General features: G+C 42.2%; 1 long non-coding RNA gene across 3 annotated transcripts in view; it reads right to left on the bottom strand.

Moving 5' to 3' along the window:
- The window catches only part of LOC109451629 (uncharacterized), a 397,673-nt gene that overhangs the window by 152,709 nt on the left and 231,932 nt on the right, over positions 1 to 13,032 (bottom strand). For all 3 annotated transcript variants that reach the window (XR_012489525.1, XR_012489526.1, XR_002137999.2), the window contains 2 exons: positions 9,706 to 9,781; positions 8,336 to 8,444 (listed from right to left, as the gene is read on the bottom strand). This is a non-coding gene — a long non-coding RNA (uncharacterized LOC109451629). The remainder of the gene's footprint in view (positions 1 to 8,335; positions 8,445 to 9,705; positions 9,782 to 13,032) is intronic.

Below are 13,032 nucleotides of genomic sequence, written 5' to 3'. Positions count from 1 at the left end.
ACATCTAGGACGGAAAAGAGTGAGCTGTGAGTGGAGACGATGGGCTCACCATCTTTACACAACAACATATGAGGTCTGACAATTAAGTTCGTGAACTTATTGATAACAATGTTTGATACCTTTTTTTGGTATCAGAGGGATTATTCATTATGAATTGTACCAACTGGACAAACAGTTAACCAAATTTACTATTTGGAAGTACTGAAAAGGCTGCGTGAGAAAGTTAGACGACTGAACTTTTCACCACCAATTCATGGCTCTTGCATCACGACAACGCACCAGCTCACACAGCACTGTCTGCAAGGGAGTTTTTAGCCAGTAAACAAATAACTGTACTGGAACACCCTCCCTACTCACCTGATCTGGCCCCCAGTGATGTTTTTCTTTATTCGAAGATAAAGGAAATATTGAAAGGAAGATATTTTGATGACATTCAGGACATCAAGGGCCATTCCAGAAAAAAAGTTCCAAAATTGTTTTGAAGGGTGGACTAGACTCTGGCGTCAGTGCATAGCTTCCCAAGGGGAGTACTTCGAAGGTGACCATAGTGATATTCAACAATGAGGCATGTAGCACTTTTTCTAGGATGAGTTGGCAAACTTAATTGTCCGACCTCATATATACTTCCTGTCTGCAGAGGTCAATCATATGGCCCAATGCACGAGCGTGGCACAGGCAAGCCCTGCTTTCTATTGTGTTTAGGAAGTATCCCTCTTGTAAATAGTGAGGCGACTGGGGTAAACCCTGGACCAACTCAGTCAAAAAAAGGTGTACCGTGTTTCCCAAAAAATAAGACCTAGCCGAACAATCAGCTCTAATGCGTCTTTTGGAGCAAAAATTAATATAAGACCCAGTCTTATTTTACTATAATATAAGACCCGGTCTTATACTATATTATATTAATAACACTATATATTATATTATATTACATTAATTATATTACATTAATTATATATTACATTACATTACATTACATTACATTATATTATATTAAAGACCCAGTTTTATAGTAAAATAAGACCAGGTCTTATATTAATTTTTGCTCCAAAAGACGCATGAGAGCTGATGGTCCGACTAGATATTATTTTTGGGGAAACACAATAGAGGAGTCTAGATTCAGTGAAGTTGGGAACTAATGGCAAATTTGCCTCTCTCAGATAATGGCCTCTGTTAACTGATATTTTAAAATTTAAGGTGTCAATAATTTAGGACTTGGTTTGCTTGGGTTGTGGTTTTTTTTTCCCCTTCCTATGAAGAATAACCTTGCCAGAGTAAAATCATTGAGCCGGGCATTCCTGTAAAGTTCTTTAGCAAAGGTGGTTCGAGGTTAGCCTGTCTCAAGATGTCCGTTCTTTTGTTACAAAGGCTGGTTCCTGCTTTCATTTTAATCCTAGCCTTATGTGATTTGGAGTAATGAATCGGATCCCTAAATGTGAGACACGTGGCTCGAAATTGGGACTATCTCAAAAACTAGAGGTAGAATGCAAGTAAGAGGTTTGCTGTTCCATTATTGCCCCAGGTTAGTGCATTTAGATTGGGACTAAAATGAGCCAATGGAGTCAGTTAAGAAGGTGAAAATGTCAATAAGCTCTTTTTTTCATCTAGAGCACAGTTTGGCTGACTCCAGCCCATCCACCAACCCGCCCTCTGCCTGTCTTTATAACTGAACGTTTCATTGGGACAGAGCCACGCTCATTTGTTTACTTGTTGTTTGGGCTGCTTTTACACAACAAAGTTGAGTAATTGTGACACGGACGGCATGACTCTCAAACCCTAAAATACGTACTATCTGACCCTCTGCAGAAAAAGTTTGCCAATGCAAGACCTAAGATAGTGTTAGGTGGTTCATAGGCAAACAGTTTTATTTTAACAGTTATAGGTTTACTTTAATATCTAGTAGAAAAAGATAAAACCATCATGTCAAATCTTATTTTTGCAGGTTTTTTGTTGTTATTGTTGTTGTTGCTGTTAAGGACAAACTAAAGAAGATATATAAAGAAAATTCTTTTTAATTTAAGGAAAAATAGTAAATAAATAACACAATGAGAAAATATGATAGTGGTAGGCAAAACTCTAATATCTGAGAAACCCAGACACACTGGGCAGCAAAAGGCTTGTTTGATTTTTATATCTCTCTGGTTCTAAGAAAACTTGGCCAAAGAGAGATTTTTAACTAGTATACTTTCTACTTTACTCTCTATTTGAGTCTTCAAATAGTTTGGAGCAGAAATTAAACAAACAACAATAATGACTGTGCACTTATATCCATGAAGATGAGTACACCCTTCCATTTGCCATCACAGTCATATAAAACCTGTTTTTGGTACAGAGGGGAAACAGAATAGAGCTTTTGGGATAAAGCCTTAATGCTAATTTTTGCTCATCAGAAGATGGTCTTGGCCTACCGGAAAACTCCTTGAGGCCTGATATCAGAGAGTTCTTCAGCTTTGTTATGTGACCATGGACACGCGAACTCAAACTGATCTGACTTTACCACCTATGGTCAAGTCCACAGGCTTAAAAGAAAACCATATACAGCCCCTATGATGTACCTACCACCCTGAGCTTACTCTGGGTGGGTGGTTCGCTAAATGCATATCATGTGCTATTTATAGGCTTGGGTTTTATTTTTTTTTAATTTAATTTTTTTTCTTTCTTTCTGTCTTTTTTTTCTTTTTTTTTTTTTGCATTTGCATTTGGTGGCCAAATAACCTTGCAGAAGAAAACTGATTTAAACAGATTTGAACCTGCTCAAATTTACTGCAGGATTTTTCAAGATACACATGGAGTTGGAGGATACAACTTTGCTCAAATCTATCTGACTACAGAACTCTTTTCTCACGTAACCTTTTGAGAAATGCCACTTTTGAAGATCTAGAGGAAAGGGGACATAATCAGATGGGCATCAATATGATGCAGAGCCTAGAATTTCATTTTGACTTTTTGTTGTTGTTGTTGTTGAAATTCTTCTGTTTTGGGTGTATCATCAAAATAACGGGAAATAAGCTTTGGGGATAGTAGATGATACAACTTCCAGACATGAAAGGATGTATGTGTGGAGAATACTTGGGAACTTTGTAAACAGTCTGCTGAAACTTTTAGGGGACTAATTAAAAATAAATACTAAAATTCTTTAAAATGTGTATTACCTTTAGTAAACAATTCCGCTTTTATAAATTTGTCCCTTGGAAAAATTGGATACATGTGCGCATGTGAATTCCTGGAGAGTGATTTATAATACCGAAAGATTGAAAACAATGTAAATGCTCAATAATAGAAAATTGTTGGGAGGGTTTAAATATATCAGAATATTAAGTAGGCAGTAAAAGTCATATTACAAAAGAGTACTTATTCATATTAAAAGGAAATTGTTCATGATCTTTTTCCAAGAGGAAAAATACTATTAAATGGTATTCATAGTATCCTACTTTTATAAAACTGAGTAAGTGAATAAACATGAAGAATATTAAAAAGACTTTCAGGAAGTATAAACAGTGGGGGGAAGTTTTCCTCCTTTGTGTTAATATGTTGGCCAACTTTCCCGCACTGAGCTTATATAATTAGAAAAAAGTTAGATTCGATTAGTTACAGAAAACAAATTTCTCCTTCTATAGCTTTTTGTCCAAAAGAATCTATGGCGTGACACATTGTGAAAATGCATGAAGCTCTGTATGGCTAGGACCAGAAAGATTTTCTCCCAGGTACAAATATGGCAGAGGATGATACCAGAGCCCTGGAGGCTTCCTGACTAAACATCACTCTTCCTGTTTTGTTCTGTTCAGAAACATGTCAACATGAGGAATGGTTGTGCCAGCATCTCAAGAAATGACCTCTGGCTTGTACTCCAGGTGGACAATTTCCCTAGCACATCAAAGCCCTGACTCAGCTTGTCCTATATCTGTGCTTTGTCTACATTCTGTGTTTCCCTGAAAATAAGACCTACTGGACCATCAGCTCTAATGCATCTTTTGGAGCAAATATTAATATAAGACCCAGTCTTCTATAATATACTATAAGATTAGTATTATAGTAAAATAATACCGGGTCTTATACTAACATTTGCTCCAAAAGACGCATTAGAGCTGATGGTCCGGCTAGGTCTTATTTTTGGGGAAACACCGTGTAGCACAGATCTTCATGGGCTTGTCACTTCCTTCCCCTACCCCTATTGCTCCCAACCCGACAGTGCCAGAAGTAAAGTCTTTGAGCCAGAGTTGCTGGGGAAGGGATTTCCTTAGGTGGAGAGTATTCTAGACAGAACCAGGTTTGGCATCACAGTTGCTTCTGCATAAGATAGTTAACTCTTTCTTCACCTTTTGGGGCAGAATTAAACCAACATGCAAAAATCTATATCCATTGTGTTTTTTAAAATTCCCCCAATGTAAGATTAGTTAATGCCGTGTCCCTACTTCATGGCACTGGCCTGAGGTGCTGCCATGAACTCACTGTGTGACCTTAGGTAACAAGTTCCCCCTCTCTGGACCTCAAGTCTCTTGCCTATTCAATAAGATGCCTAGATTTACTCAACAAACGTTTATTGAGTCCCTACTCTGGGGTCAAAGTTGTATAACATGACATAGTCCTTGTCGTAATGGAACTTACAATTTAGTGGAATGGGAAGAATACATATATATATATATATTTATGCAAATTCAAAGGGGTGTGGAAAGTATTACAAAGGAAAAATATAGGGATTCTATGGGATCTGCAGGTGGCACTGGATAAGCCAGACTCGGGGATTCAAGCATGACTTGTTAGAACTAGTGACATCTAAGACATGACAACCAGAAGTCATACTGAAATATAAGTGAGAGTTAGTGAAGGAGCAGTGGTGGAAGAAGCAATAGCCTAGTAAAACCCAGAAACAAAAGGAGGCGTGTTTAATTCAAGAGATTAAAATAAATTCATCTGGCCAAAATAGAAGGTGCAAGAAGGGAATGGAGCAAGATGAGGGCAAGTCACGTTCAAGAATTTAGATCAACACTGTCCAAGGTATATAATGTACATCACATGTGTAATTTTAAATCGTCTACTAGACACATTTTAAAAAGTAGAAAAAAAAGAAACAGCTGATCTTAACTTTAATAATGTATTTCAGTTAGCCCAATATATCTAAGATATTATTTCGACATGTAATCAATATAAAATTATTAAGAAGATATTTTGCATCCTTTTTTCCTATTAAATCTTTGAAATCTGATGTTTACATTTACAGATTATGGCGATTTAGACTCATCACATCTCAATTGCTAAACAGGTACGTGTGGCTGGCGGCTACTGCAGTGGACACCACAGGCTTGCTTTAGCTTTGGGATAACGCAAAGCCACTCGAGGGCTATAATGAGGGGTGGGATTTGATGATCGCCCAGGCTGCTGCACAGACAACAGATTTGATGGGAAAAGGTGCGAAGCAGGGAAACCAGAAAGGTGGATACTGTAGAATCTACAGGAAACACTAGGGTAATAGCAGGAGAATAAATAGATTTCAAGAAGTCAAGAGGTACCGTGTTTCCCCAAAAATAAGACCTCACTGGAAAATAAGCCCTAGAATGATTTTTCAGGATGACCTCCCCTGAACATAACCCATAATGTGGCTTTTGGAGCAAAAATTAATGTAAGACCCAGTCTTATTTTCCAGGAAACATGGTATTTGAGAGGTAAACGTAACCATCTTGACACGCACATGAGCCCGCGAAGCACCCAGACCCAAGAGCTACTTCACAAGGCATAGTGATGTATGTCCTTTATCCTCTCTGACCTCTTCAAGCTGGCAGTCACAGAGCTGTGTGGGAAGTCACAAAGGCCACATGGGTTTCCTAGGAGCCACGTAGCAGATGGTTTGGGTGAATGGTTTGTGGTGCTGATTTGACCCTTTCTCCACTGTACATAGTGAAAGAGAGAATCATCCAGAAAATCTGAGGGTGGTGTTGTTTTTCTTTTCTTTTCCTTTTTTTTTTTTTGTCCCTCCATCACTAAAACATTGAGTCTATAGAGAGAGGAGGGGAGCGGGTGGCAGATGGAGAAAACTGCTTTTTAAGGGTGATTATAGACAGAGAGGAGCTTGGAGAGACATCCTTAGGCCCCGGATTTCTTTTGCTACCAGTGACTTCCAAATCAAATGAGCCCAATCTGCAGATCCAAATGAGATTTTTCTTATTGACTTCCCTGAAAGCTTAGCCGGCTCTGCAAATCAAGTCATGAGCATCCTGCATCACCGTCAACCATTGCCGACTGCAGGGCTGTCGGAACGGGGCCGATGTTGGCAAATATGTCACTGATGCATGAGGCCAGGGAAAATCCAGCTCTTATTGGCCTGGCAGTGCTGACCTGGTTTGTCTATAAATGAAGAGCAAATGCAATTTGCAAAACACATAGAACTGATAAGGGTTACAACAAGGCGGGGCTAGAGTCACTTTCCTAAGAGCAGGCGTGCTGGAAGAAGAGACAAAGCAGATTTCAAGCTCGAAATCAGACAGACAGCGCTTCTTGAAGTCTGTTCTGGGCACTGTCTTTATCATAATCACCTGAGAAGCTTCTTAAAAACATGCATTTCTGGGTCTAACTCCAGGCCTGCTGAAAGAGTATCAGCGTTCAAGTCTGGGGAACCCTCTACGTTTAACAAGCCTCTGGGTGATCCTTGGGCAAGTTGAAGTTTAAGAATTCCTTTAGGAAGGAAACAAAGACAAGAGTATTTCTAATTGTTTACTGGGAAAAGTACTGAAGTTGGAATCAGTCTACTGGGCCCTTCATCCAGACGGCTGCTGATGACTGGCTGACCCCGTGGTGAGGGGAAGAAAACAATGTGAAACCAGAAAGGGGCACAGGCCTCCCTCCTACACATGAGAGCTGTGTGATGATGGGTAATAGCTCAGCTAAGCCTTACGTGTCACCACCAGCAAATGCAGAGGTGGGCTCCAGTGACCTTGAAAAGTCAAGTTCTGATATTCTAGCTCTCACATTGCATTTGTTTAAATCACCTAACCTCAGGCCCTTCATCTGTAAAATGGGCCGGTGATCTTTCACTTGAGCTCTGCTATTTTGGGACCCAGTGAAACAGGGCATATGGACTTTGAAAAGTATATTTCAAAAGGTGGACACTAACACGAAGTGGTGGTATTGATTCATAACAGCGTTATCTCTACTTATGCTTTTATTTATCATAAGACTATTTCTACACCGATAAAGTCCCCTGAAAGCACAGGCTTTGATCTTATTTTTTAACAATGCACACTGCTAAGGACAAAAGGATAGTTTTTGTTTGCTTACTGTAGATCACACACCTGTGAAATGGGCCAAATTCACTTCGGCTGACCCTCTGTTTAACACTCCCACTAGCCTTGCAGAGGACAAAGAGATTTACTCTGTAATACTTCAGGTTTTCCACCCACGTATGGGGGAAAAAAGAAAGCCCTCATTAACGGCCATGCCTTCACTTGGCACTTAAGTCCATCAGTAATTTGGCCACTGTCTCCTGACCCACAGCCAAAGCCAGCAAAGTGATTTGAAGACACACCTTGTGTTTTTCTACTTTGCCACTTTGCACTTACTGCATGCCATATCCTTGGTCTGAAATGTCTCCCTTCTTACCAAATATCCTCCTATCAGACGCCTATCTATAAAAATATCATGGATATATGCAAATACATCATTTCGAAAATGTTGATTTTGATGCTGTATATAAAAGCAAACAAATAAAAACACAGCTTATGACCTAAGTAGCCAACATTCGAGGATTGCTTAAGTATAGTCATGCAGTAGAATTCTAGGCACCAGTTCATATGTTGTTGTAAAAGAATATTTAACAGCACAGGAAGATGGTCATGATATACTGGGACGTGAAAGAGTAATTACCATTTAAAAAGTCATGTAGAACACAGATAAGAGAAGGATACACAGTGCGTTCGTTGGCTAGGCTCTAAGTTTTCCTCACGTCATAGAGTGTTTTTTTTTATAAGCCACACAAAAAAGAAACAAAAACCAGGGCGTGTCTTGGGACTCACAGAGAACGGAACCCCTCATCACGGGAAGAAAAATCAATATTGCACCAGGTAAGGTCGTCGGCTACGCCAGTGATAGACATTCGCATAATGCAGTTTCTCTCAGCCTTTGATGCTCTCTCAGCTTCTTTCTACTGCCCTCTGTGTGTCTCAGATTCCAAACGTGAATGAAAGTCTGACCCCATCATTTAGTCATCACCCAGTAGGAAGCCCCTGCACCAGGCAGAGCTCTCAGACTAGGCTGTTTCACGGCCAGTGGTCTGCTGGGCCTACAGGCACTGCCTTTGGCCTTCATGCGATTACTCACGTGCAAGGTGGCGTGACCAAATGACACATACCTGGAAATGTACAGGTTGGGAACTGCGGGGGCTGCTCCTCTCTGAAGCTGCACTCAAAGACGCATGTCTCCTCTCCAGTACACCCCGCAAATAATATCGCTGGTTGTGCCTGAATGGCAGGGGAGAAATGAATCAGTTCGGATTGGATTTGACTCCACATGACAGAAAACCCCAAATTATAATGATTCCAATGCATAAGGATTTATTCTGTCAAGTGGAAGAAGGCTGGAGGTGGGCAGTCCAGCACTGAGATGGTTGGCAACTCACAAAGTCATTAGGAATTCAGGAGCAGTCAAACCTTCGGCTCCTCATTCTAGCACAGTAATTATTTTTTACCACATCAAGTACAAAGGTCATTACTTCTGTTCACAAAATATTCTTTTCTTCTGTCATTTCAAGCACATGATAGGACTGCATTTTCCTCCTCCTTTGACTTTTGCTATGACATGTTTTGCTTTGACAAATGAACTATGAGGGGAAGTGATGTGTCACTTCCGAGCAGAAGCTTTAAGAGTCAGTGCACAATTCGTTATGTATGTCTTTCCTCCTCCTACTGTGATTGTGAAAGCACAGATCCAGAGGAAGCCTCCAGCTGCTTGGGGGACGCAGCGACTCCAGCTAGCACAGGTTCTTTTCTGAGCTCTATTGGACATTTAGGTGAGGAAGAAATACAAAAGCACGGAGACGTGGGGCTTGTTGTTATGATGGCAGAACCTAGACTCTCCTGACTAATGCATATGGGTACCCCCAAAGTCACTTCCTGGTCCACCCTGGCTGCTGGAGATTTAGCCATCATCCTCACGCTCCAGATGCCAAGAAAAAAAAAGAAATGAGGAAAGGCAAAAGGGCCAAATCTCCAGGGACGGCATCTCTCTTAAGGAACCTTGATGGAACTCTGACACTTTTATCGCTTACATCTCATTAGTCAGAATTTAGCATCGTGGGCAATGTAACTGCACTAGAGCATGCTGGGTAGTGCAGCCTTTTAGGGGGCCTGCTGCCCTGAAAGCAATCAAGGCTGTGTCATGAAGGAACAAGGAGAGAAAGAATATGGGGTAATATCCAACAGCCTCTGACACAAGACATGACTCTCACTTTCTTCTTTTATTTATGATTTCCTAATTTATTTTCTATAAGACCTGTAGTACTTTCAGATAAGAAAAACATGTTATTGGCAACCTGTCATTTATCCATTAGGACTGTTTGAAAGACCACCTTCTTCATGAAATGTCCCTTTACCAACCCAGGAGGAGCCCAGTCTCCTTCCTATGAGTCCTCCCTAACTCTTGTTTGTCCCACTCCACCCCCTTTTAAAATCACATTTGCCTTTTATCAGAGTTACCTGTGGGAGTACATGCCAGGTCCCCTACCTGATCATACGTTCTTTGAGGACAGGGTCCAGCTCTTCTCCATCTTCTAAGACACATTTCACGTGTGGTAGGTGATCTATATTGGAAGAAGAGGGAAAAAAGAAGAAGGAATGAAGGCTACTGCTCAAATAACATTTACTGTCTCTTAAACACCAAACTGAAACAGAAATAAGCTAGTCCTTTCTACCGAGTAAGCACATTAAGGAAATACCTAAGGGCAAAGCTCCAAGTTCAGGTCCTTATCAAAGAGAAGAATTTAGACAGAAGGCAAGCTCCACAGACATTCAGGAGAGGAAATGATGCAACACGTGGACATGTACGGACTGGTTGAAGTCAGGTCTGATGACTCCGGAATCGCACAGACCTGCTTGTACTGCAGCTAAACGTCATGGACGTTATACATAAATGTCCTCTCGAGTATGCCAGAGCCTCCCGCCACATTGCCCATGCCTCCTGGTCACCTCATATGTGAAACGCCTTTATAACCAAGTACATGGTGTCTGTCTGTCAGTGACTAAAGACCCTGAACTTTCATCTAATTAAATGTTCATACAAAATTCCAATATACAGCAAAGAATGCTGTGGGAAGAAGTTGATGTACTGACATTACCTTCTGGGCAAAAGTATTTTAAAGGAGAACTAGGAGGGGCTTGAAAATGTTCTGCATAATAGGAGCAGGGAAAGGGGTCTCTTTTCTGGAATGGCAATCCAAAATAACAAGTCTAAGAGTTAACAATTTGAGTACTTGGTCCATGTGCTATGCACCAGGCCCTGTGCTAACTAAGCACTTCACCTGCATTGACTCATGTTATCCCAACAATGTCCCCACGCAATGGACATTATTTTAAACCCTATTTCTAAAATGCAAACACAAAAGAGTTCAGGGATGTTAGGTCGATGATACTAATGGTGCCATTTAATGGCCCCTGGCATGCACACCATGTGTCAAGTGACATTGTAGCTCCTCTCATCAAAGGACGGAGTCTAGGCTGATCTGTGATTCGCTTTGGCCAAAATCATTTCACAGAAGTGACTGCATGATGGTTCTGAGCCTATGCCTTACGAGGGCTCGTGTGCTGCCCTGGTCTCTCTCTCAAAACCATGCTACTGCCCTTGAAAAACCAAGGCAGATTTTGAGAGACGCGTGTAGAAGAGCTGAGTCACAGCAGATGATTAGCCAACTCCCAGCTGCCCCCCAGCTGCCCCATCAGCTGCCCCACCAGCTGGCAGATGCATAAGTGGGTTCAGCCCTGATCAGCTAATCTCTGGGCTCTCGAGCAAAAATAAATATGTATTATTATATGCCCCTGACGTTCTGTAGGTGCTTGTGAAGCAACATTGTTGTGGCACTAGGTAGCTGGTCCAGGGATAAAGAAGCAGCATCTTCAAGTCCAAGCAGCTAGTAAATGGCAGAGCCAAGATTTGAACCTACTATGTCTCCCTTCAGAGCCCGACAGGCACAGGGAAGATCTGAGGGAGGACAAACCACTCGACAGGTAGCCGAAGTCTCTCAGGTTCTCCAGTCTCTGAATCAGAGGTCCTGTGTTCAATCCTGGGGTCCCATGAACTAGTCCATACTCCAGGCCTTGGTTTCCACATCTTTAAAATGGGCATCACAAGTACTTCTTTTAACAAAATTCCCGTTAGTATCCAACGAGATATATCTATGACAGCATTTCATAAATGGCTACGCAGATGTCAACATCACACTGTCTTCTGCCAACAGCTCAACAAGCTGAGGCCACCGTGCCCAAAAGGGGATTTGCTAGTCCGTCCTCTCCACCTCTCCACTCACGGATTGATTGCGGTGTGAGCGGACCTGTGGAGGACAGGGGATTGGGTGGTTTGTCTTTATAGCCTCTCCTCCACCCACAGCAGGAAAGCTTTAGCTGAGTTGTAAACGGGAGAAAAAGAAAAAGAAAAAAAAAAAAGCAAAAAAAAACCTAAAGCTGCCATCAAACTCACAGAGGCCCTTAATGGTGATTTAATGCTGGGAGATCTAGCTTGCCACAAGATTGTGACAGGACTGTATTTTTTTCTGTCAGGGTTAGGTGAGTGGTAGTGTGGCTGCATTTAAAGTCAGTGGGGAGAGAGTGGCGCTGGGACCATTTATCATGTGCCTCTGAGCATGGTCTGGGCTATGAGCAAAATTAAAGGGACAGGGAGACGAGGAGGTGGCTAGAGGACGACTTTTGGGGCAGGGTGTTAGCAAGGAGGCACAACAAGGAGGGTCAGGCTGCATCTCACCTGCACTTACTCTCCTCATTTTTATACCTAAATTCCTCCTTCCGGTCGTCCCCAAATCCACTGTAATAAAGCCTTCACAGAGATCATTTAGCTTCCCGGGTGGTCCCAGACATGGTCTCAGCATGCAAAAGACCAGGACGCACAAGCAGCACATAATGCCTCAGAGTCTCTAGTGAATTCCTGCTTTGATTTATTTATGCATCTAAATACTTTTGGAAAACGTACTCATATGTAATCTTTAACTCCAGACACGACCCGGTCATGTGCATGTATCACTGTACATTCATGCAGTCATTCATCGAACGTTATTTGCACCCCTCTGTGATGTGCCAGGCACTGTGCAAGGGCCAAAGGACACAAAGATGAATGACACAAAGGGCCCCGCCCACAAGGAGAGCCCAGCCCATCAAAAAGGCATCATTGGAAGATAGGGCTTAATCTGAACTTGGGAAATCAGGAACTGCTTCCTGGAGGAAGTGGCATGAGAGCTGAAGCGTGAGTGAGGAGCCCGTAGTGAGCAGTGAGCATGAGCAAAGCACCGAGGCAAGCAGCAGTCTGGTGTGCAGGAGAGCACGGGGGCTGCTAGGCAACATAGGGAAGAGAACAGAGGGGCTGGAGGCGAGTCTGGAAAGGGAGGTTGGGCTAGAGTATGGGAGGGGCTTAGAGGCCATGCTAAGGAGTCTGCAGGTGACATGGAGTCAGCAAGGGCTTAAGCAGAGAAGTATAATGGTTTGGTTCTTCTCCACCTCCACTCAGTGGCTCAGGTCAAAAATCTGAGTCAGCCTTACACCTATTCATCACCCATCTTTCCCTGCATATCCAATGCATTAGACAATTCTGTAAGATTCTACCTCCCATACCGAGCCACTTGTCTTCACCGCTCCTGCCTCCATCCTCCCATTGCCCCCACCACCTGTCACCTGAAGTGGTCTCCTAACAGCCCTCTGCTTCCACTTGCATATCATCTGTTCTCCCTGCCTCAGGGCCATCTTTTCTAAACGTACACGAGAACCTTTGTCTTCTCTGCTTTAAACTCTCCAGTGGCTTCCTGACGGATATAATCCAAGCTCCTCCTCAAGG

Source organism: Rhinolophus sinicus, linkage group LG10 (genome assembly GCF_036562045.2).
Source record: "Rhinolophus sinicus isolate RSC01 linkage group LG10, ASM3656204v1, whole genome shotgun sequence".
Lineage (NCBI taxonomy): Eukaryota > Metazoa > Chordata > Mammalia > Chiroptera > Rhinolophidae > Rhinolophus > Rhinolophus sinicus.
This window is presented reverse-complemented; position numbering and strand designations above follow the sequence as displayed.